This window comes from Chiloscyllium plagiosum, unplaced genomic scaffold (genome assembly GCF_037043375.1).
Source record: "Chiloscyllium plagiosum isolate Xiang-an unplaced genomic scaffold, Cpla_swu_hap1 HiC_scaffold_5, whole genome shotgun sequence".
Taxonomy (NCBI): Eukaryota; Metazoa; Chordata; class Chondrichthyes; order Orectolobiformes; family Hemiscylliidae; genus Chiloscyllium; species Chiloscyllium plagiosum.
The window spans coordinates 80,854,962-80,876,623 of NW_028270143.1; the positions used below are offsets into that span (position 1 = coordinate 80,854,962).

General features: G+C 42.6%; 1 protein-coding gene across 1 annotated transcript in view; it reads right to left on the minus strand.

Annotated features, from left to right (window-relative positions):
• Positions 1-21,662, minus strand: part of cubn (cubilin (intrinsic factor-cobalamin receptor)) — a 303,136-nt gene that overhangs the window by 43,945 nt on the left and 237,529 nt on the right. The gene's annotated exons all lie outside the window — the stretch shown is intronic.

Sequence of the window (21,662 nt, forward strand, 5' to 3'; positions counted from 1 at the left end):
TATGAGTTGCTGTCAGTGCTTACAGAATGAAGAGCATGAGTATGTGAGAGTTGACACGAGTAGTAGGATCCCACTAATCAACCTGATATTATGGCAGGAAGTTTATGTCATCCCAGTATCCCCTCCTTATCCCCTCCAAGAGTGGTTGGACAGTGGATTATGTTGTCTTCCCACCTCCACTTGTGTTTCATCAGCAGTAGAGTAACTGGTGACAGAACTACTCACGCTTAGACTAATTTAAGCTCTTAAATGGATAATTTACAGTCATGTAAAGGCCTTTGCCTGCTCATCACTACCACAGTTATCTCTTGGTGGCTTGCCCAAAGCTTAGTAGGGGCAGTGGCTCTCTGCCTCCCTAAAGGCATGGACTGTCTCATTTCAAGAGCACATTTGCCCTTGTATCTGCTCCTCCCACTTCTTGGGTGGAGGGGGACATTCATAATTGACCCCGGTGACCCTCAAACCCACCAACCTGTCTTCCATTTCTGCTCCAGGGTTTTGGTCCTGCGATCGATGCAACCCCTGAGTAGAGTCATAGAGAGATACAGCACAGAAAGAGGCCCTATGGCCCATCAGTCAAAAACAATCACCTAACTACACTAACTCCATTTTCAAGCACTTGGCCCTGAGCCTTGTATACATTGGCCACACTCACTTTGCAGCTGCTGGGACTGAAGAGCTATTAGCCTTCCAATTGGCTGGGTATTCTTGTAGGTGAGACATCCTGCCTTTAGTGGGTGCTAGCTACAAATTCCAACAACTAATTTCTGAACTATGCAAAATAGCATCATAACTCCCAGGACTTATGGAGGCAGGCTCACTATTGATGTTTCAACTAATGGTCACCAATTCCACAGTGAATCTCAGCCTTTTGTCAGATGCATATTTCCAAGTCCAGTGCATCTGGCAATGATGGGGAGAACTGACTTCGCATCCATTAGTTCAACAATGGCTATAGCTGTACCATTTGCTACATGGTAACTGCATCATGAATACAGCACTTCCAGTGGCTTGAATTTTGTCTTCATTTGCAGCCAACCTGACTGTGTGAGGGGCGAGGATGTTTTGGAGGGAGAAGGGGGAGGAGGGGAAGGGAGCACTCGCCATATGTGCAGTTGCAGCACCCATGACATCACTGCATTCCAGCAGAAACTTCCCAAAAACAACAAGGTGGTGTGGGAGAACACTACAACCAGTCACTCTGAAAAACAGCACTGCTAAAAGACACTGAGGTAACCAGTCCCCCCATATTCTCCATTTTGTGAATGAGATCGTTTCATGCCACTATAACATTAAAGTACAAACAGAACCATGCAACAAAATTGGCAGCTCTCCAAATAGTATGCTGATTAACAAAACATTTAACAAATACAAGTTTTTTGATAAAAGTCGTTAAGAGAGCAGCAAGTTGAGGAGAGTGGTGAATGTGTCAGTGAAGGCGGTGTAGAATGGAGAGGTGAGGGAAAGGCAATGATGACAAGTTTATGACTGCTAGTTCTGCTTCCAGTGTGGTGTGAGCGCTCAATGATTATGTCAACAGTGCCAGCTTCCTGTTTCACTACATTAGCGTGAGGTTCAGCATTCTTTTATGCCTCTTTTTCATTTCATGTTACCTTGGAAGGCAGTCAGAATATCAGTTCACAAACAATTTGTTGTCACAGATAATATGAGCAAGTGATTAATGGGTTGTTCAACAGCGTCAACAATTCTATCTTCTTTTCCACTGAACAGCAACAATTTTTTTTCACATTTTCCTAAATCTGTAATTCACTAATAGTCTAGATATACTCCATTTGACTGTGATACCATTCCTTTGTTTTCATTAATGCACTGCTGTGAATATCAGCATCATACAATGCAGGCAATGCACATTTCCCACCGAATAGATGGGATGGCATAAATTTTAACATTCTTGTCCTTTTGACAGGCACAGAATAATCCTGTGATAGCTTAAAATCCAGGAAATAAAAATCTCTCCTGACTCTCACTTCAAATTTATTATATTTATAGCTGTCCTATTATGAACAACATCTAACAAAAGAAAAAGAATGGTGGATGCTGGAAATCAGAAACAAAAAAAACCAGAAATTGATAGAAAAAACTCAGCAGGTCTGGCAGCATCTGTGGAGAGAAAGCAGAGTTAATGCTTTAAGTCTAGTGACTGTTCTTCAGTGCTGCCAGTTCTGAAGCAGGGTCATTGGACCCAAGACATTAACTCTGCTTTCTCTTCACATTAACAACACCTGTTCAGGTCCTCAATGTGATTCCCACTGAATTCAGATAGAAGCTTATTTAACACGTAAAACTCTTTGATACCATGGGCACCCGCATGGGCCCCAGCTATGCCTGCCTCTTCGTAGGGTATGTGGAACAATCCATCTTCCGCAACTACACTGGCCCCACCCCCCATCTTTTCCTTCGCTACATTGATGACTGTATCGGCGCTACCTCGTGCTCCCACGAGGAGGTTGAACAGTTCATCCACTACACTAACACCTTCCACCCCGACCTCAAATTCACCTGGACAGTCTCGGACTCCTCCCTCCCCTTCCTAGACCTTTCTGTTTCTATCTCAGGCGACCGAATCAACACGGACATCTACTACAAACCAACCGACTCCCACAGCTACCTGGACTACACCTCCTCCCATCCTGCCCCCTGTAAAAACGCCATCCCATTCTCCCAATTCCTTCGTCTCCGCCGCATCTGCTCCCAGGAGGACCAGTTCAAAATACGTACAACACAGATGGCCTCCTTCTTCAAGGACCGCAATTTCCCCCCCGACGTGGTCGACAGTGCCCTCCACCGCATCTCCTCCACTTCCCGCTCCTCCGCCCTTGAGCCCCGCCCCTCCAACCGCCACCAGGACAGAACCCCACTGGTCCTCACCTACCACCCCACCAATCTCCATGTACAGCGCATCATCCGCCGTCACTTCCGCCACCTCCAAACAGACCCCAGCACCAAGGATATATTTCCCTCCCCTCCCCTATCAGCTTTCCGTAGAGACCACTCCCTCCGCGACTCTCTTGTCAGATCTACACCCCCCACCGACCCAACCTCCACTCTCGGCACCTTCCCTTGCAACCGCAGGAGGTGCAACACTTGCGCCCACACCTCCCCCCTCACTTCTCTCCAAGGCCCCAAAGGAAACTTCCATATCCACCACAGATTCACCTGCACCTCCACCCACATCATCTACTGCATCCGCTGCAGCCGGTGTGGCCTCCTCTATATTGGGGAGACAGGCCGCCTACTTGCGGAGCGATTCAGAGAGCACCTCTGGGCCACCCGGACGTACCAACCCAACCACCCTGTAGCACAGCATTTCAACTCCCCCTCCCACTCCACCGAGGATATGCAGGTCATTGGACTCATCCACCGCCAAACCACAACAACGCGACGGTCGGAGGAGGAGCGTCTTATCTTCCGACTGGGAACCCTCCAACCACAGGGGATGAACTTGGACTTCACCCGTTTCTTCATCCCCCCTCCCCCCACCTTGTCTCAGCCGAATCCCTCCAGCCCGGCACCGCCTTCCTGACCTGCAGTCTTCTTCTTGACCTCTCCGCCTCCATCCTACTCCGACCTATCACCCTCACCTTGACCTCTTTCCACCTATCACATTTCCAACGCCCCTCCTCCAAGTCCCTCCTCCCTACCTTTTATCTTCTCCTGCTGAACACTCTCTGCTCATTCCTGAAGAAGGGCCTGTGCCCGAAACGTCGAATCTCCTGTTCCCTGGATGCTGCCTGACTTGCTGTGCTGTTCCAGCAATAAAGTTTCAACTTTGATCTCCAGCATCTGCAGACCTCACTTTCTCCTCTTTGATACCATGGCATTAGATGTTCCACAATGTCTGTTGCCTAGCAATGATAGGAGTTTCTGGGAGTAATTTGAGAAGCACAGTGATAATTCATCCCAAGGAAGAGAAAACATTCTAAGGGGAGGACAAGGCAACCGTGCTGACAAGGAAGTCAGGACCAACATAAAAGCAAAAGAAAAGCATACAATGTGGTGTTGATCAGTGGGAAGACAGAAAATTGGGAAGCCTCTGAAAATCAGCAGAGGATAACTAAAAGAGTAATATGGGGTGAGAAGATGAAATATGAGAATAGGTTAGCCAATAATAAAAAAGAAAGTTGCAAGAGTTTTTTTAAAATATATAAGATGTAAGAGAAAGGCAAGAATGAACATTAGACTGCTGGAAAATGAGGCTGGAGAAGTACTAATTGGAAACAAAGTAATGATGGAGGAACTGAATAGGTACTTTGCATTACAGTGGAAAACACCAACAGCATACCAGAACTTCGAGAGAGTTGGGGCAGAGGCAAATGTAGCGGCCATCACCAAGTAGAGGGTACTGGAGAAGTTGAAAGGTCTGGAGGTGGATAAATCACCTGGACCAGGTGGAGTACACCCCAGGGTTCTGAAAAAGATAGCTGAGGAGATTGTGGTGGCATTGGTGGTGATCAATAGGAGCCAGGGAAGGTCTCAGAGGACTGGACAATGGGTAATGTAACACCTCTGTTTAAGAAGAGATGGAGATAGAAGAGAGGTATAAGACCGGAAATTATAGGCTAGTTAGCCTGACTTAATTATAGGCTAGTTAATTATTTAGAGTCTATTATTAAGGATGAAATTGCGGAATACTTGGAAGTGTGCGGTTGAGTCAGCACGGTTTCATCAAGAGGTGCTCATGCCTGACAAAGTTGCCAGAAGTTTTTGGGGAGCATGCACTTTGGTAGGAATAATAGAGGCATAGACTATTTTCTAAATGGGGGAAAGCCTTCAGAATTCTGAAGCACAAAGGGGCTTGGGAGTCCTAGATCAGAATTCTTTTAAGGCTAACGTGCAGGTTCAATTGACAGTTAGGAAGGCAAATGCAATGTTAGCATTCATTTGAAGAGGGCTAGAATACTAGAGTAGAAATTTATTGCTGAGACTATCTAAGGCTCTGGTCACACTGCATTTGGAAAATTGTGAACAGTTTTGGGTCTTGTACCTAAAAAAGAATGTGCTGGCATTAGAGGAGTCCAGACAGTGAGCCTGGGAAAGAAGGGCTTGTCATAGGAGGAGCAGTTGAGGACTCTGGGTCTACACTCAATGGAGTTTAGAAGGATGAGAGGGGATCTAATTGAAATTCACAAAATACTGAGAGGCTCTGGATAGAGTAGGTGTGGAGAAGATGTTTTCACTAGAAGGAGAAACTAGGACCCAAGGGCACAGCCTCAGAGTGAAGAGATGATCCTTTAGAACTGAGATAAGGAGGAAATTATTCAGCCAGAGGATCGTGAACCTGTGGAACTCATTACTGCAGAAGGCTGTGGAGGCAAAGTCATTGAGTGTATTTAAGACAGAGATAGGAAGGTTCTGGATTAGTAAGGAGATTAAGGGTTACAGGAAAAAAAGCAAAGAATGGGGTTGAGAAAAGTATTACACATGATTGAATGGCAGAGCTGACTTGATAGGCTAAATGGCCTAATTCTGCTCCTTTACGGTCTTATGACCTTAATGTATGCATGTCAATTTAGCAGCTGGTACCCCTGCACTCCTCATGTTCCAATGTTCTACCAGAGTCTCAGTACATGACTACAGATCACAATAAATCTCAGAGGTCTGTCTGCATATTCATTATACTCTATCTCCACAATTTTGAATGCAGGTCCCAAATTTCTAGCCAATACGACTGAAGATGGAACTACTGTCACTGCTGCTGGTTTCAGATCACATGTGCACATCAGTGACTCACCCAGTGTGGCTATCTAAATCCACCAGGGTTGGAACAGTTGGGTTGGTGGCTACCAGGAATTAGTACAAAATGCAATGAGGCACTTTTATCATGTCAACTATCAGGTTTCCAGGTCTTTCTACAACTGTCCTCTGGTGAGCAGAATGTCAACACACCTCCTTCCCTTCCTGCAAAAAGCAACTCTGGGGCAGCAGAAATAAATGCTGCATTGCAAAATAGAGAATGCTCCAACTGACTCCTCGTAGTCTAGCTTCAAATTGCAATGCTTCCTCCTCAGCCAAGAATCTGCCTTTTAATTGGAGTTGCAGCTCTTTAAATAGACATAGCACCACAAGGAATTCTAACAGCTATGAATGCGTTTCCACAAGCCCCCAGTGTTTGAGAGAGCATTCAGTGATTTGAGGATTGATGTAAATAGAAACATCTGTGTGAGAGAAGTCAACAGACTCTTACACTGCAGTGCTCCTGTCACAATTGTACATGAACTTAAATTCTCCATTTCTGTATTTTATTCCAAATGATAGAAGGATAATCAATCAGATGAAGTGTCCAAAAGTTAGAACAGTGGCATGCCTTTAGCTTCTTTCTTAGATGGTCATTGTTGTCCATAAAGTTCTCTCGTCATTCTCTACCAAATGGGCCAGATCTTCTGTAACAGTTCTGATGAATATTGAAAGTTAAAAATCACACAACACCAGGTTGTAGTCCAACAGGTTTAATTGGAAGCACTAGTTTTCGGAGCGACGCTCCTTCACCAGGTGGTTGTGGAGTACACAATTGTAAGACACAGAATTTATACCAAAAGTTTAGTGTGATGTAACTGAAATTATACATTGAAAAAAATACCTTGATTGTTTGTTAAGTCTCTCAGCTGTTAGAATGATCATGATAGTTTCACTTCTTTCATATGTAAATCGCAAAACATTTTTTAAAAGTTACATTTTCAGGTTAACTGTAACAATTGGTGTCAGCCAGATAAGATGTTGAAGGTGTTAGCCCCGTGTTGTTGTCTGTGCCATAATGTTTAGACTGATTCTAATCTAAAAAATGAGTTAACAGTCTTACATGGATTCATGCAGTTTTTGAGCAAAGTACAATGTAGCTCTACAAGTACAAATTCACCCCACAAATGTATATGTGTATATGTGCACGTGGGCTTTTATGCGTGTGTGGACGTGTCTGGGGTGGGGGGGTTGTGGGTTCTGTGAGAGAGAGTGTATATGTGTGTGTGTGAGAGTGTAAAGGGGTCTAAGTCTGTGAGAGGATGCATGTGTGAGTGTGTGTATCTGTAGGAGTGTATGTAAGTGTCTGTGTGTATAGGGGTGTGTGTGTGTGTGTGTGCGCGCAGGAGGTCTGTGTGTGTGTGTATAGTGCAATGGTGGTCACTTGTAGTGTGACATGAACCCAAGGTCCCGGTTGAGGCCCTCCCTATGGGTACCAAACTTAGCATCAGCCTCTGCTCAGCCACTTTTCGTTGCTGCGTGTCCTGAAGTCCATCTTGGACGATGGTCACCCAAAGGTCCGAGGTGGAAAGTCCCGGGCTGGTGAAGAGTACTCCAATTCCCAGTTAGCACTGATAGCTAAGTTCGGTGGCCATAGGGAGGATCTCAACCGGGACTTTGGGTTCATGTCACACTACAAGTGACTACCATTGCACTACACACACACACACAGACACAAAACCGACATGCACACATACACATATGTTTGTGGGGTGAATTTGTATTTGCAGAGTTACATTGTACTTTGCTCAAAAACTGCATGAATCCATGTAAGACTCTGTTAACTCATTTTTTAGATTAGAAACAGTCTAAACATTAGGGCACAGACAACAGCACACAGGGGGCTAACGCCTTCAACATCTTATCTGGCTGACACCAATTGTTAAAGTTCACCTGAGAATGTGACTTTTAAAAAAAGTTTTGTGATTTACATTCGAAAGAAGTGAAACTATCATGGTCATTCTAATAGATGAGAGACTTAACAAACAATCAAAGTTTTTTTTAATGTATAATTTCAGTTACATCACACTGTAAACTTTTGCTATAAATTCTGTTTCTTACAATTGTGTACTCCACAACCACCTGGTGAAGAAGCAGTGCTCCAAAATATAGTGCTTCCAATTAAACCTGTTGGACTATAACCTGGTGTTGTGTGATTTCTAACTTTGTACACCCCAGTCCAACACTGGCATCTCCAAATGATGAATGTTGAGGCATTTGTTGTTACACTTTAGGACTTGAAGGCCTTATGAGTGCACAGCCATTGACAGCAATTATTGGGAAGGTTAAATTTCTAATGGATTGCCCAGATCATGCTACGAATGCCCCTTTCACCATTCACAGCACCGGAGAATTATGTTTGATATGCACTTGTCACGTCGATACTTATCCTAACATTATCACACGGTTTAATTTCTGGTCTATCCTGGTCATTGGCGGTGTAGCTCAATGCACCACCCTCACACATGCCGCCACAACCCCACTCACCTCCTATCTGATCTACCCCCTGACCCGAATGCCTCCCCAAATCCTCAGTGACGCAACCCCTCCACTCCACTAACTGTTACCTGCTCCCTTATACCCATTGCCCCACCCATTCACACATCTGCCTACCCACTGACCTACTCACTTATTCAACCGCAAACTTAACTGATCACATCGACCCACACATCCATTTAAATGCAGAAACATTCACCCTGTCATTGACGGACTCACTTACTCACCCAGTCCCAACCACTCACTCAGTGAGTGACCCACCACAAACTTTTCAGATCCTTAAACACATACCTGAATATGGTAGCTGATAGTGGAGATAGGCGGCATGTTATTGTAGTGCTCCTCTTCACCAACCACCTCGCCTTACCTGGATAACTCTGCATGAGTGTCACTGCTGTAACTGGATCAGGAAGTTCCAGCTGGAAGGACTCTCATATTGGGACGGCAGTGATTCACAGTCACTAGCAATCACCCTAGACACTGCTGACCGTAACGATCTGGGCCAATATCTATGTCCAGCCTTGAAAATGCTACATTGTTTCCGTTGCTTTTAATCAACTCTGAAAGTATTTCATCAATTCCAGCTTTTATCTCATTTATTCCTGCTCTTATCTTATCACCTCGCATTTCTGATCCACTGAAGTCAGCGTCAACCTTATTCTTTACTTCTCGCTCATTCACTTTTAGAATTGCTTTGCAAAAATACGCAAATGAAATGTGGCTAAGGCAGGGTTTAACTGAGACATTCAAGTGGATGATTACTTAAATAGAAATAATGATCAAGGTTACAGGGAAAAGGAAGGAGACTGGCACCAAGTTAAAATGCTGAGAGAGCCAGTGCAGACATAATGGGCCAACTTCTGCACTGTAATAATTCCATTCTGCCATTTCAGCTTTTTCATTTTTTTTGGATGAGCTTCTTCAATGCTCCTTCCAACTTTTTTATTTCACAAAAGTTTGTTAATAAAACACCTTCCTTTCCCAACAGCTATTATTTTCAGTCCGAAAGCAAAATGTCGCTAATCATCTTTACCTTTGCATAATAAGATTGACCCTTTCTAGCTTTTCCAATACTTCAAGTATACCAGCAAAGAAATAGCTTAAGAAAAGTTCATATATTCATTGACAGAACAAAAATAGAACTTATGCGATATTTCAAGTGGAACCATAATGTCTGGATGGAAGGTACAACAAAAAATAGGAATAATGATAGCAATGGGCAATGTTGGATTTTGTAATATGCAACAATCGTTAACCAGAAAGATAACTACATGACTTGTAGAGTGCTTTAGTTGTAGTAAAAAAGAGAAAATGCTGGAGAAACTCAGCAGGGCTTCTGTGGAGGGAGAAACAGAATTAATGTTTTGAGTCCAATATGACTCTTCACAAATTTGCATGGAAGTGAGACTTGAACATGATGGACAACAGAGCTCAATTGCTAAATAGCTTTGAAACATGGAAGAAAATAGAAATGATCAGATGGACCATAAAAATACAAATAAAGGAGTGCTGGGGAGAGTGAACAATGACACTTACTGAGTGTGAGTGGGAAAAGGGAGAGAGACGAGGCAGGTTACATCTCAGAGGAAATAGACAAATAAGAGATGTTACAGTGGGAAGATTTCAAGTGAAGAGAAGAAGAGGAGAGAAAATAATATCAATATTAGATGTCTTGAAAATTAAAGCAAGTTATTAGAAAATGAAAAGGCTGATACAGGACAGAGACACATGGGAAAGATGATCTAAGGGACTCACTTCAGGAAGACCTCCATGATGATGACTCCAAATGACAGTATAACTATTCCAAGAATTTTTCCCTATTCATATAAGGCTATCCAACCAAGGAATGTATGTACTGAAATGACCTATTGTGAAGTCTTTAGAGATGGAGCAATTACTGGTGAAACTATCCAAAGAGAATGATTGCTTAATTTTTTGCATATTTGATCTGCCAAAGCATATTTAAGTTCCTGTGAACAAGGAATGCCAAAGTTGACTGCTCTTGGACATTACTCCACATTATAGTAAACAAGATAATATACTGCATTCACAAGCTGTGAAATGAGCCATTAGTGTTGACGAGTGAATGATGAGTTGAACTATCGACTTCCAAATGAACAAACCAATGTTTGGGAGAGAAGAAAACAAAATGGCATACAAATAACTTCTTCAGCTGTTAAGTTTCAATGTTTACCAGACAAACATATTTGCTGAATGTAAAATGAGTTGAGCTAAATTCCTGTATCTGCTTTAGTTGTGTCAAGATCTCAGGCTAATATCAATATTCCACTTGTTGCATTCACCAAAGATCCTTCAACAGCACCTTCCAAGTACCTCAGCCACAAACATGGACAAGGACTACAGATACATGAGAACACCACCATGTATAATTTTCCCTCAAAGCAACTCACCATCCTGATCTGGGAAATATATTATCATTTCTACCAGTACTCAAAACGCCTCTCTGAAGTGGAGCAGTTGTGAACCTCAGAGGAGGAATCATCAAGGCATTCGTTTCCATCCTCCACCAGTTCAGAGACATTTAGCTCAGTAGGTCATCTATCTAGAGCACAGCACTGGCTTGGACCCGAAGCTAGACGAGGAAGAAGTCACTGACACTGGGACTACTGGAGGTCATGACCCCGCTGTACCCAGTACACATGATGACTTTCTGGACATGGCCATTAACAAGCCGACAGAGATACTTAGACAAGTTGGGGCATCTAGCAGAAGTCACAAAGATCAGGCTAGAATGAAAAGCTGAGGAGTCTGCCCAAGTTCTGTCTGATGTTATGGCTCTAGATTTGAGTGCATGGTTGACTCTGTGAAACATTGGTAATAGCTGTGAGCAGACAGGTTCCACTGAACCTGCCAGCTTTGCGCTCAGATGTGGGAAGGCACATGGTGACGATGACATGGAGGGTCTGCATAGAGACACAGACAAGTTAAGCGAGTGGGCAAAAAACTTGGCAGATGGAAGATCATATCGAAAATGTGTGGTTATGTACTTTCGCTTGAGTAATAGAGGGACTGAATATTATTTAAATGGGAAAATATTGCAGAAAGTTACAGAACAGAGGTATTTGAGAATCTTCATATATGAATTACAAAAAAAGTGAGCATCCAAGTTCAGTGATGAAAGCAAATGGAATTTGGCCTTTATTTCAAAGGGATTGGAGTGTAAAGTAGAGAGGTCTTGCTAAAGTTATACAAGGCACTAGTCCAACCACAAGTAAATACTGCGAATAGTTTTGGGCACCTTATCTAAGGAAAGACATACAAGCATTGGAGACAGTCCAGAGAAGGCTCGCTACGCTGATACTGCATATGCAGGGGTCATTAAATCATACAGTACAGAAGGGGCTCTGGCTCAGCAAGGTTATACCAGCAAAGCTACACTAAATCCACACAGTCCCACTTTGCAGCACTAGGCCCAGAGCCTTGAATATTATATTTCAAGTGCATATCCAAGTATTTTTTGAAGGTTGTGAGGTTACCAGCCTCATCTACCCTCAAATCCCCTCCTTGTTTTATTTTAAAATTATACCCTCGTTTTAAACAGCATGTTTAATTTCCTGGATGGCCACCTATCATTTTAAAAAGTAAGCGGCACTCCTGCCTCACACCACCAGGGTCCTTGGTTCAATTCCAGCATTGGACGACTATCTGTGTGGAGTTTGCACATTCTCCCCAGGTCTGTGTGGATTTCCTCCGGGTGCTCCTGTTTCCTCCCACAGTCCAAAGATGTGCAGGTTAGGTGAACTGGCCAAAGCTAAATGACCCATAGTGTTCAGAGAAGTGTAGGCTAGGTGCATTAATCAGGGAAAATGTAGAGTAGTAGGGTAGGGGAATAGGTCTGGGTGGGATACTTTTTGTAGGGTTGATGTGGACTTGTTGGGCCAAATGGCCGGTTTCCACACTGTAGGGATTCTATGGTTTTACGATCCTTCACCTATGGGAACAGCCACTCTCCATTCATGCCTGGCCATGCCCCTGATAATCTTATTCACCTCTATCAAGTTCCTTCCTCAACCTTCTCTGCTTCAAAGAAAATAACCCAAGCTTATCCAGCCTCTCTTCATAACTAAAGTGCTCCATCCCAGGCAGCATCCTGGTGAATCTCTTCTGCAGTCCCTTAGTGCAATTATATCCTTCCTATAGTGGGGTGATCAGAACTGCACACAGTACTCTAGCTCTGATGTAATCAAAGTTCTGTACAGCTCCAATTCACATATAATCCTGTTCTTACAATTTTTACCTCAAATGATAAAGGCAAATGTCTCAGACGCTTTCTTAACTACCCTATTAATCCAGGTTGCCATCTTCAGAGATTTGTGGATAAGCACCCAAGATCTGACTGTTCCACTGAGCTTACTGGAGTCCTGTCATTAATTGAGTACTCTGCTGTCTTGTAACTTCTTCCAAATTGTATCACCTCACACTTAGCAGGGTTTAATTCCATCTGCCACTGATTTGCCCATCTGACCAACCCGATGATACCCTCCTGTAACCTAAACCTACTTTGTCACTATCAACCACCTGGCTAAGCTTTGTATCAGCTGCAAATTTACTTATCATCCTCCTCACATTCTCATTTACATCATTTGTATATATATATATAGATCATGAACAATAAGAGACCTAATAGCGATCCCTGTGGTATGCCATTGGACATTGGTCTTCAGTCGCACAAACAGTTTTCTACCACCAACCCCTGTCTCCTGCCAATCAAAGATTTTAGACCCAACTTGCCAAGTTATCCTGGACCCCATGTGCTTTCCCTTCTTTAGCAGTCTCCCATATCGGTCATTGTTGAGGGCTTTCCTGGAATACATACAAGCTGCGTCAATTACACGGCCTATATCTACACATTTGGTCACCTCCTTGAAAAATTCAAACAGATTTAGAGCATAGAACATAAAACATTACAGCGTAGTACAGGCCCTTTCGCCCTCAATATTGTGTCGACCTGTGGACCCAATGTGAAGCCAATCTATCCTATACTATTTTGTTTTCACACATGTCTACCCAATAACCATTTAAATACCCCTAAAGTTGGTGAGTCTACTATTGTTGCAGACAGGGCGTTCCACACCCCTACTACTCTCTGAGTAGAGAAACTACCTTTGACATCTGTCATATATCTATCACCCCTTAATTTAAAGCTATGTTTAAAGCTAGCCATCATTATCTGAGGAAAAAATTGTTAGGCATGATTTCCCTCTGATAAAGCCATGCTGATTATCCCTGATCAAGTCTTGCTTCTTTAAATAAAGATTAATTCTCTTCTTCATTGTTTTCTCCAAAAATATCCCAGCCACCGATGTGAGACTCACTGGTCTATACATCCCTGGTTTACCTCCAACATCCTTCTTGAAAAGTGGAGCCACGTCAGCTACTGGCACCTGTTATTAGACCATCATTCAATCCTCAACCATCAACTTGTCATAAATCCCACCTATTGAACAGGACTAGCTATATAATTACAATGGCTACAAGAGCTGGTTGGGGACTCGGGTGAATCTTACAATTTTTTTGTCAAGGTGCAAATTTCCTCAGTTTTATTGGATGGAGATTTCTCACCGAGTCTTATGGGAGTCATCACGTTAATTTCATCAGTGACATCAGTTAGGCCACTGTTGGAATATTGCGTGCAATTCTGGTCTCCTTCCGATCGGAAAGATGTTGTGAAACTTGAAAGGGTTCAGAAAAGATTTACAAGGATGTTGCCAGGGTTGGAGGTTCTGAGCTACAGGGAAAGGCTGAACAGGCTGGGGCTGTTTTCCCTGGAGCGTCGGAGGCTGAGGGGTGACCTTATAGAGGTTTACAAAATTATGAGGGGCCTGGATAGGATAAATATACAAAGTCTTTTCCCTGGGGTTGAGGAGTCCAGAACTAGAGGGCATAGGTTTAGGGTGAGAGGGGAAAGATATAAAAGTGACCTATGGGGCAACCTTTTCACGCAGAGGGTGGTACGTGTAAGGTGGATGTGGTGGAGGATGTGGTGGAGGCTGGTACAATTGCAACATTTAAGAAGCATTTGTATGGGTATATGAATAGGAAGGGTTTGGAGGGATATGGGCCGGGTGCTGGCAGGTGGGACTAGATTGGGTTGGGATGTCTGGTCGGCATGGACGGGTTGGACCGAAGGGTCTGTTTTCATGCTGTACATCTCTATGACTCTATGACTCTATAACTAATGAGAGCATTCCCTGTGATCATCGGTACAACAAGATGTGTTATTAAGATGTGTTTGCTGTAGCACAGAGTTTCAAGGAAGTATTAGTGAGATACAAAATCTGAGAATTTTAATAATTTATTGTGAGAAATCCTGTACTATTATAAAATTTGGCTCATTTCTCAAGATATAAAATGTAATATCTTGACAGAAACAAAATTGAAGTATCCACTTATTATTCAGTGGAGTAAATCAATGCCAAGATTATAATGTATACAGAAATTTTATGCCAAGAATTCACTTTGCCAGCATTCTCAAGCCAGAGAATGCCCTATAAAGTGTCTCCAACTCTCATTAAGCACCGTAAATCACAAACAGAATTGCTACCATTCCCTGCTCTGGATCCAGGCAGCAGGCACTGTAAACTCTTCCAGTTCATTCCATTTCAAAAGATGTCAAATCAAGTAAAGGCTGAAAACCATCAAGCAACACGAAACGACATGATCAGCATCCTTAGTAGCCACACACTCAGATGACAAACAACATGAGTTCGACTGGAACAACACTACTATTATAGGATAAGCCAAACAGAGAACAGCCAGGGAATTCCTAGAGACATGGCACTCATCCACAGATTCAATCAATAAGCGCATCGACCTGGACCCAATATACCGGCCACTGCAGCGGACAGCTGGAACTGACAACCGGAAGCGGCAGGTACAAATCACTATAAATGCTGGAGGAAACATCACAGAAGCGCTTCACAGGAGGGTCCCAAGCACTGAAGATGTCATCTAGACGGGATGAAATGTCTGCAACATAAATTCCCAGCTCGGTGAACAGAACCACAACAACGAGCACCCGAGCTACAAATCTTCTCCCAAACTTTGAATTGTCAGAAGTGTCCATGGACAACTCATGAAAAATTAACAGCAACATCTGTAAATCTAGATAGGACAAATTACTGTCATCCACTTTATGGTAAAAGATGTAGGACATGTGCGTGTTACTTCTGTCTGCAAAGAACAGGACTCCATGCATTAATATATGTAGCTTCAACTGCTGACAGGTGCAATATGCTGTGAGCCAGACTGACAATACTGAATTGGTTGTCAGTGTAATTCTTCCTGCATACAGGATCATCCAGCAAATCGCGCAGAAATGTATCTAATGTTGGACGCCATTTCGGGTTTTGAAAGCATGAGCCTGATGGCAACGCAGTGTCCAACAATGGATGTGATTCTGTGATATGCTCGATAACCTTGCGGTCACAAAAGAATGACAGTGACAATTTAGGATTGTCTGTTGGGCTTGTAGAGTGGTGCGCAATTGTGTGCTGGAAACAATAAATATGAATAAAAGGGGCCCTGTATTTTTCAGGCAGGATCCAGATGTGGAACTTGCAATTTCATTACTAATAGATCTAATTTTTGTCAGCAAAATCAGATTAGTCTCAGGGCAAATTAACCTAGCAATGGGAACCTCAAACAGACATTAGGCCCATTACTTCCATAAACAAAGGGGCTAACGTTTGTTTCGAGCATTGCACAGCAACTCTTTATGGTTTATCAAATGGGGGAGAAACATATATTTCACAATATAATGCCTGATATTTAGGAGGCCTAAGCAATTATTTAATGCTTCCCGGGCAGTAATGTAGCTGCAATAATAGCTCTTTGAATGAAAAATCTTTTCCTGGAATCTCTTTTATTCAGCTTAATTTGACTTCTAAGGTGATGCCCTCTTATTTCACATTTCATCTACTGAAGGAGAGATTAATACTCTAAATATCTTGTCCTTCGTTATTTAAAATATCCAAAATGACCTATGTATAAATCTGTTATAAACTATGTGATAAATTGAACTTTGATAAAAATAATCTGATTGGGTCTAGTCAGTATAGATTATTGAATGAAAAACTCTGTTCAACAAACTTGGAGATTTTGATTAATTTACTAACAAAATTGATAAGGAGTTGATTGATGTGGTGTATTTGGAATTTCAGAGGTTTTTAATAAGTTTCCCGCAGGAGGTTAAAGAACAAAAGTAAAGCTTTTGTGTAGGAGATATTAAATTGGCAGGGATTAAGGGTTAGCTGACTGACAGACAACAGAATAGGAAAAAATGGACCATTCTCATGTTGGCTAATAGCACCTCAAGAATCATTTCTCAGGTCACAGCCATTCACAATATATATCAATAATTTGGATTCAGGGACCAAATGCAATATTTCCAGATTTGCAGATGACACAAAGTTAAAAAGGGATGTGTGTTGTAAGGAAGATGTGAAATGTTTCCAGGATGATTTGGACAAGCTTACAGATTGGCCAAGAACATGACAGATGGAACTTAATGTGGAAAAATATGAGGTTCTCCACTTTGGTAGGAAGAACACAGTGTATTTGTTGAATTGTGACAGGGTGGAAAGAGTAAATGTGCAACGAGACTTGGCCGTCCTTGTCACTAAGTCACTGAATGTTAACACACAGCTGTAGCAAGTTATTCTTTGGAATGTTAGCCTTTATCGCAAGAGGATTGGAGTACAGGGGTAGTGATTAAGTGTGGCTTCCATTGTATAGATGTTTGGTTAGGCCACTCATGGAGTACCGTGTGCAGTTTTGGGCTTCTTATCTCAGGAAAGATAAGATTTCCAAATAGGATTGCAACAAAGGTTCACCTTGTTGCTAGGATGTTCACACGTGTTTTCAGGATGGCGGGACTGTCCAGTGAAGAGAGATTGAGCAAAATGAGCCTATTTCGAAGAATGAGAGATTACATGCCACTTATCATAGAACCCGTACAATGTGGAAGCAGGCCATTCAGCCCATCGAATTCACACTGACCCTTCGAAGAGAATTCCATCCAGACTCACCCCTCTACATTTTCCTTCCAGCTCTGCATTTCACATGGCTAGTCCACTGAGCCTTCACAACTGTGCACACTGTTGGGCAATTTAGCATGGCCAGTCATCCTAATTTGCACATCTTTGGACTGTGGGAAGAAATTGGAACAGCTGAAGGAAACCCACGCAGACACGAGGAGGATATGCAAACTCCACACAGACAGTCGCCCGAGGGTAGAATTGAACCCGTGTCCCTGGCGCTGTGATGCAGCAGTGCTAACCATTGAGCCACTGAAACCTACAAAATAATGAACAGACAGGGTGCAGGTAAGATATTTCCCCTAGTTTGGGAGTCTGGAACCAGGGGGTATAACTAATGCTCTCTTACAACCTCTTCCATCAGGCAGGAGATACAGACGCCTGAACACACACACACCAGCAGGTTCAGGAATGGCTTCTTCCCAGCCGTTATTAGGTTGATGAGTGGGCTCTCTAGCTTTAAATAATGTTGATCTTGCTAAGTGCTGATCTCACTTAGCGCACGCCCTGTGCAATGTAACTTTCTGCGTCTGTCCATGTCTTTTTGATCTGTACATCCTTTGCTTACTATGATCTGCTTGTACTGCTCGTAAACAAAGCTTTTCAGCATACCTTGGTAGATATGACAATAAATATATCAGGCAAAAATAATTAGGCAATTAATCAATTAAAAATAAGGGCTATGCCACTTAGGACTGAGGTGAAATAAAATTCTTTACATAGAGGACACTGAATCTTTCGAGTTCTTTACCACAGAGAACTGAGAAAGCTCAGTATTCAAGGCTATTTAAAGTAGGGGTTGATACATTTTTATTATTATCAATGGCGTAAAATGTTATGGGAAATGGATGGATAACAGACATCAAAATCAAACCCAACCTCATCCAGTTCTCACATGATTTTTCAATTATATAGATAAGACTGTTAAATCTGATGAAGCATTTATTCTTGTTGCACAGTGACAGGTTAACATTTAGGAAGCTGATTTATTTGATGAATGCTTCTATGCTGGGTGCTCTGGCAACTAATTGCTATGAAGTGATATGCCCTATAGGTCACCATCTGATTTGAATTCCAGCTTTAGCAAACTTTGTGCATATAATTTTAGAAAATATGTTGTTTGCGAATTATTACCATATACACTGTGCACTGAATTGCAGTCTGACGTTTTGGAGCACTAATTCCAATGTTCACTATCAATAAAATTGAAAGAAATAAAACTGTTCTTCAGACCATTGATAAATGTACATTCAACACATGTTATGGGTTATTTCTCATTAGTTTTGTACCCTGTGATTCTCACCAAGTGACGAACTGTCACTTAAATGTACAGTTCCCATTCTCGTGTAGCAGAAATTCATGCACCGAATAGGGTAGAAATGACATTTACCGCAATTAGTGAGGATAGGTAACTGCACCTCCTTCACAATAACACTAAACACTGAAGCCCCCCAAGGATGCCTCCTACTGTACTCCCCGTACACTCATGACTGTGTTGCCAAATTCCAAACAAACGTCATCTACAAGTTCACTGATGTCACCACTGTAGAGGGACAGATATCTAACAACGATGAGTCAAAATACAGAAGGGAGATAGAGAGCTTGGTGACATGGTGCAATGAGAACAACCTCTGTCTCAACATCAGAAACACTAAAGAACTGATCATTGACTTCTGAAAGACAGGAGGAGAACATGTTCCATCTACGTCAATGGAACTGAGGTTGAGAGGGTGGAGAGAGTCAAGTTCCTCGGAGTGACAATAACCGACATCCTGTCCTGGACTTCCCATGTAGATGCGACACTCAAGGAGGCACAACAATGCCTCTTCTTCCTTGAGCAGCTCAGGAAATTCAGCATGTCCATAAGGATTCTCAACAACTTCGACAGGTGCACCATTGAGAGCACACTGTCTGGGTGCATAACGACCTGGTATGGCAATTGCTCTGCCCAGGACCATAAGAAACTACAGAAGGTTGTGTGCACAGCCCAGACTATCACAGAATCCAACCTTCCATTTACATGGAAGCTTTTCACTGTTTCTCAGTACACGTGACTATCAACCAATCAATCAGAATCCCATTTGCCAGTACTTGGCCCATATCCTTTTAGACCCTTCCTCTTCATATACTCATCCAAATGCTTTTTAAATGTTGTAATTGTACAGCCTATACCACTTCCTCGGCAGTTTATTCTCTACACATACCACCCACTGCTCCTTCATCAGGTGGTTCCACAAATACCTGATGAAGGAGCAGCGCTCTGAAAGCTAGTGCTTCTAAATAAACTTGGTGGATTATATCCTGGTGTTGTGTGATTTTTAACCATGCACCTCATGAATTTATAAACCTCTATAAGGTCACCCTCAGCCCCAAACCTCCAGGGAAAACACCCCATTCAGCCTCTCCCTATTGCTCAAACACTCCAACCATGGTAACATCCTTGTGAATCTTTTTTGAACCCTTTCAAGTTAAACAACATCCTTCCAAACGTAGGGAGACCAGAATTGCACGCAATATTCCAACAGTGGCCGAACCAATGTCCTGTACAGCCGCAACATGACCTCCCAACTCCTATACTCAATGCACTGGCCAATAACGGAAAGCATACCAAACACCTTCTTTACTATCCTATATACCTGTGACTCCACTTTCAAGAAATTATGAACCTGCACTCCAAGGTCTCTTTGTTCAGCAACACTCCTCAAGACCATACCATTAAGTGTATAAGTCCTGCCCTGATTTGCCTTTCTAAAATGTAGCACCTCGCATGTATCTAAATTAAACTCCATCTGCCACTCCTCAGCCCATTGCCCCATCTGGTCAAGATCTCATTGTAATCTGAGGTAACCTTCTTCGCTGTCCACTACACCTCCAATTTTGGTGTCTTCTGCAAGCTTACTAACCATGCCTCCTTTGTTCACATCCAAATCATTTATAAAAATGACAAAAAGCAGTGGACACAGCACCAATCCTTGTGGCACTCCACTGGTCACAGGCCTCCAGTCTGAAAAACAATCCTCCATCACCACCCTCTGTCTTCTACCTTTGAGCTAGTTCTATATCCAAATGGCTAGTTCTCCTTGTATTCCATGTGATCTAACCTTGCTAACCAGTCTCCCATGGGGTACCTTGTCAAATGCCTTACTGAAGTCCAGATAAATCATGTCCACTGCGCTGCCCTCATCAATGCTATTCGTTCTTTCTTTAAAAAACTCAATCAAGTTTGTGAGACACAATTTCCCATGCACAAAGTCATGTTGACTATCCTTAATCAATCCTCGCCTTTCCGAATACATGTAAATCCTCAGGATTCCCTCCAACAACTTACTCACCACTGATGTCAGACCCACCAGTCCAGAGTTCCCTGGTTTTTGCTTAACACCTTTCTTAAATACTGGCACCACATTAGCCAACCTCCAGTCTTCCAGCACCTCGCCTATGGTTATCAATAATACAAATATCTCAGCAAGGGGTCCAGCAGTCACTTTCCTAGCTTCCCACAGGATACACCTGATCGGGTCCCAGGGATTAATTCACCTTGGCATTTTTGATTAGGGATAAAATTATGGCTGTTTTTAGGGTGAATATTCCTAGGAATACATCCAGGGAAGTTATTGGGTGGAAGTGAGAATTAAGAAAGGAATGGTCACCTTATTGGGATTGTGCTATATATCCCCCAATAGTCAGCGGGAAATTGAAAAACAAATTTGTAAGGAGATCTCAGTTATCTGTAAAAATAATAGGATGATAGTTGTAGGGAACTTTAACTTTCCAAACATTGACTGGGACAGCCATAGTGTTAAAGGCATGGATAGAGATGAATTTGTTAAGTGTGTACAAGAAAAGTTTCTGATTCAGTATATGGATGTACCTACTGGAGACTCTTGCACCCACTGCCTCCCTCTCCTACCTTTCCTGGCAGTAACCCACCTACCTGACTGTATCTTTGATGTATCTCCCTGCCTGCAACTGCCATCCATCACACCCCTAGCTCCTGTAAATTCCTCATCGCCTCTAACTGCTGCTCCATGAGATCCAAAAGGATTCATAACCAAACACTTCCTACAGACATAATCATCGGTAGCATGGAAACACTCCCTAATATCCCACATCCAACAAGAAGACAACATTACTATACTAAAGGCCACCTTTGCATCTTAACAATCTACAGACTGAGAAAATAGCACTGTACTACTGCTCTAAAAATACTGCTTCAGGCTAGCTTAGTACCTATTTTTAAAGTTTAATGAAGAGACAGATATCAATAACAACATTTAATAAAACGAAACCACGCTCTATTCAAGAAAAACAGTAAGGATATACTTTAAACAGCCACTTAGCTGCTCCCCAGCT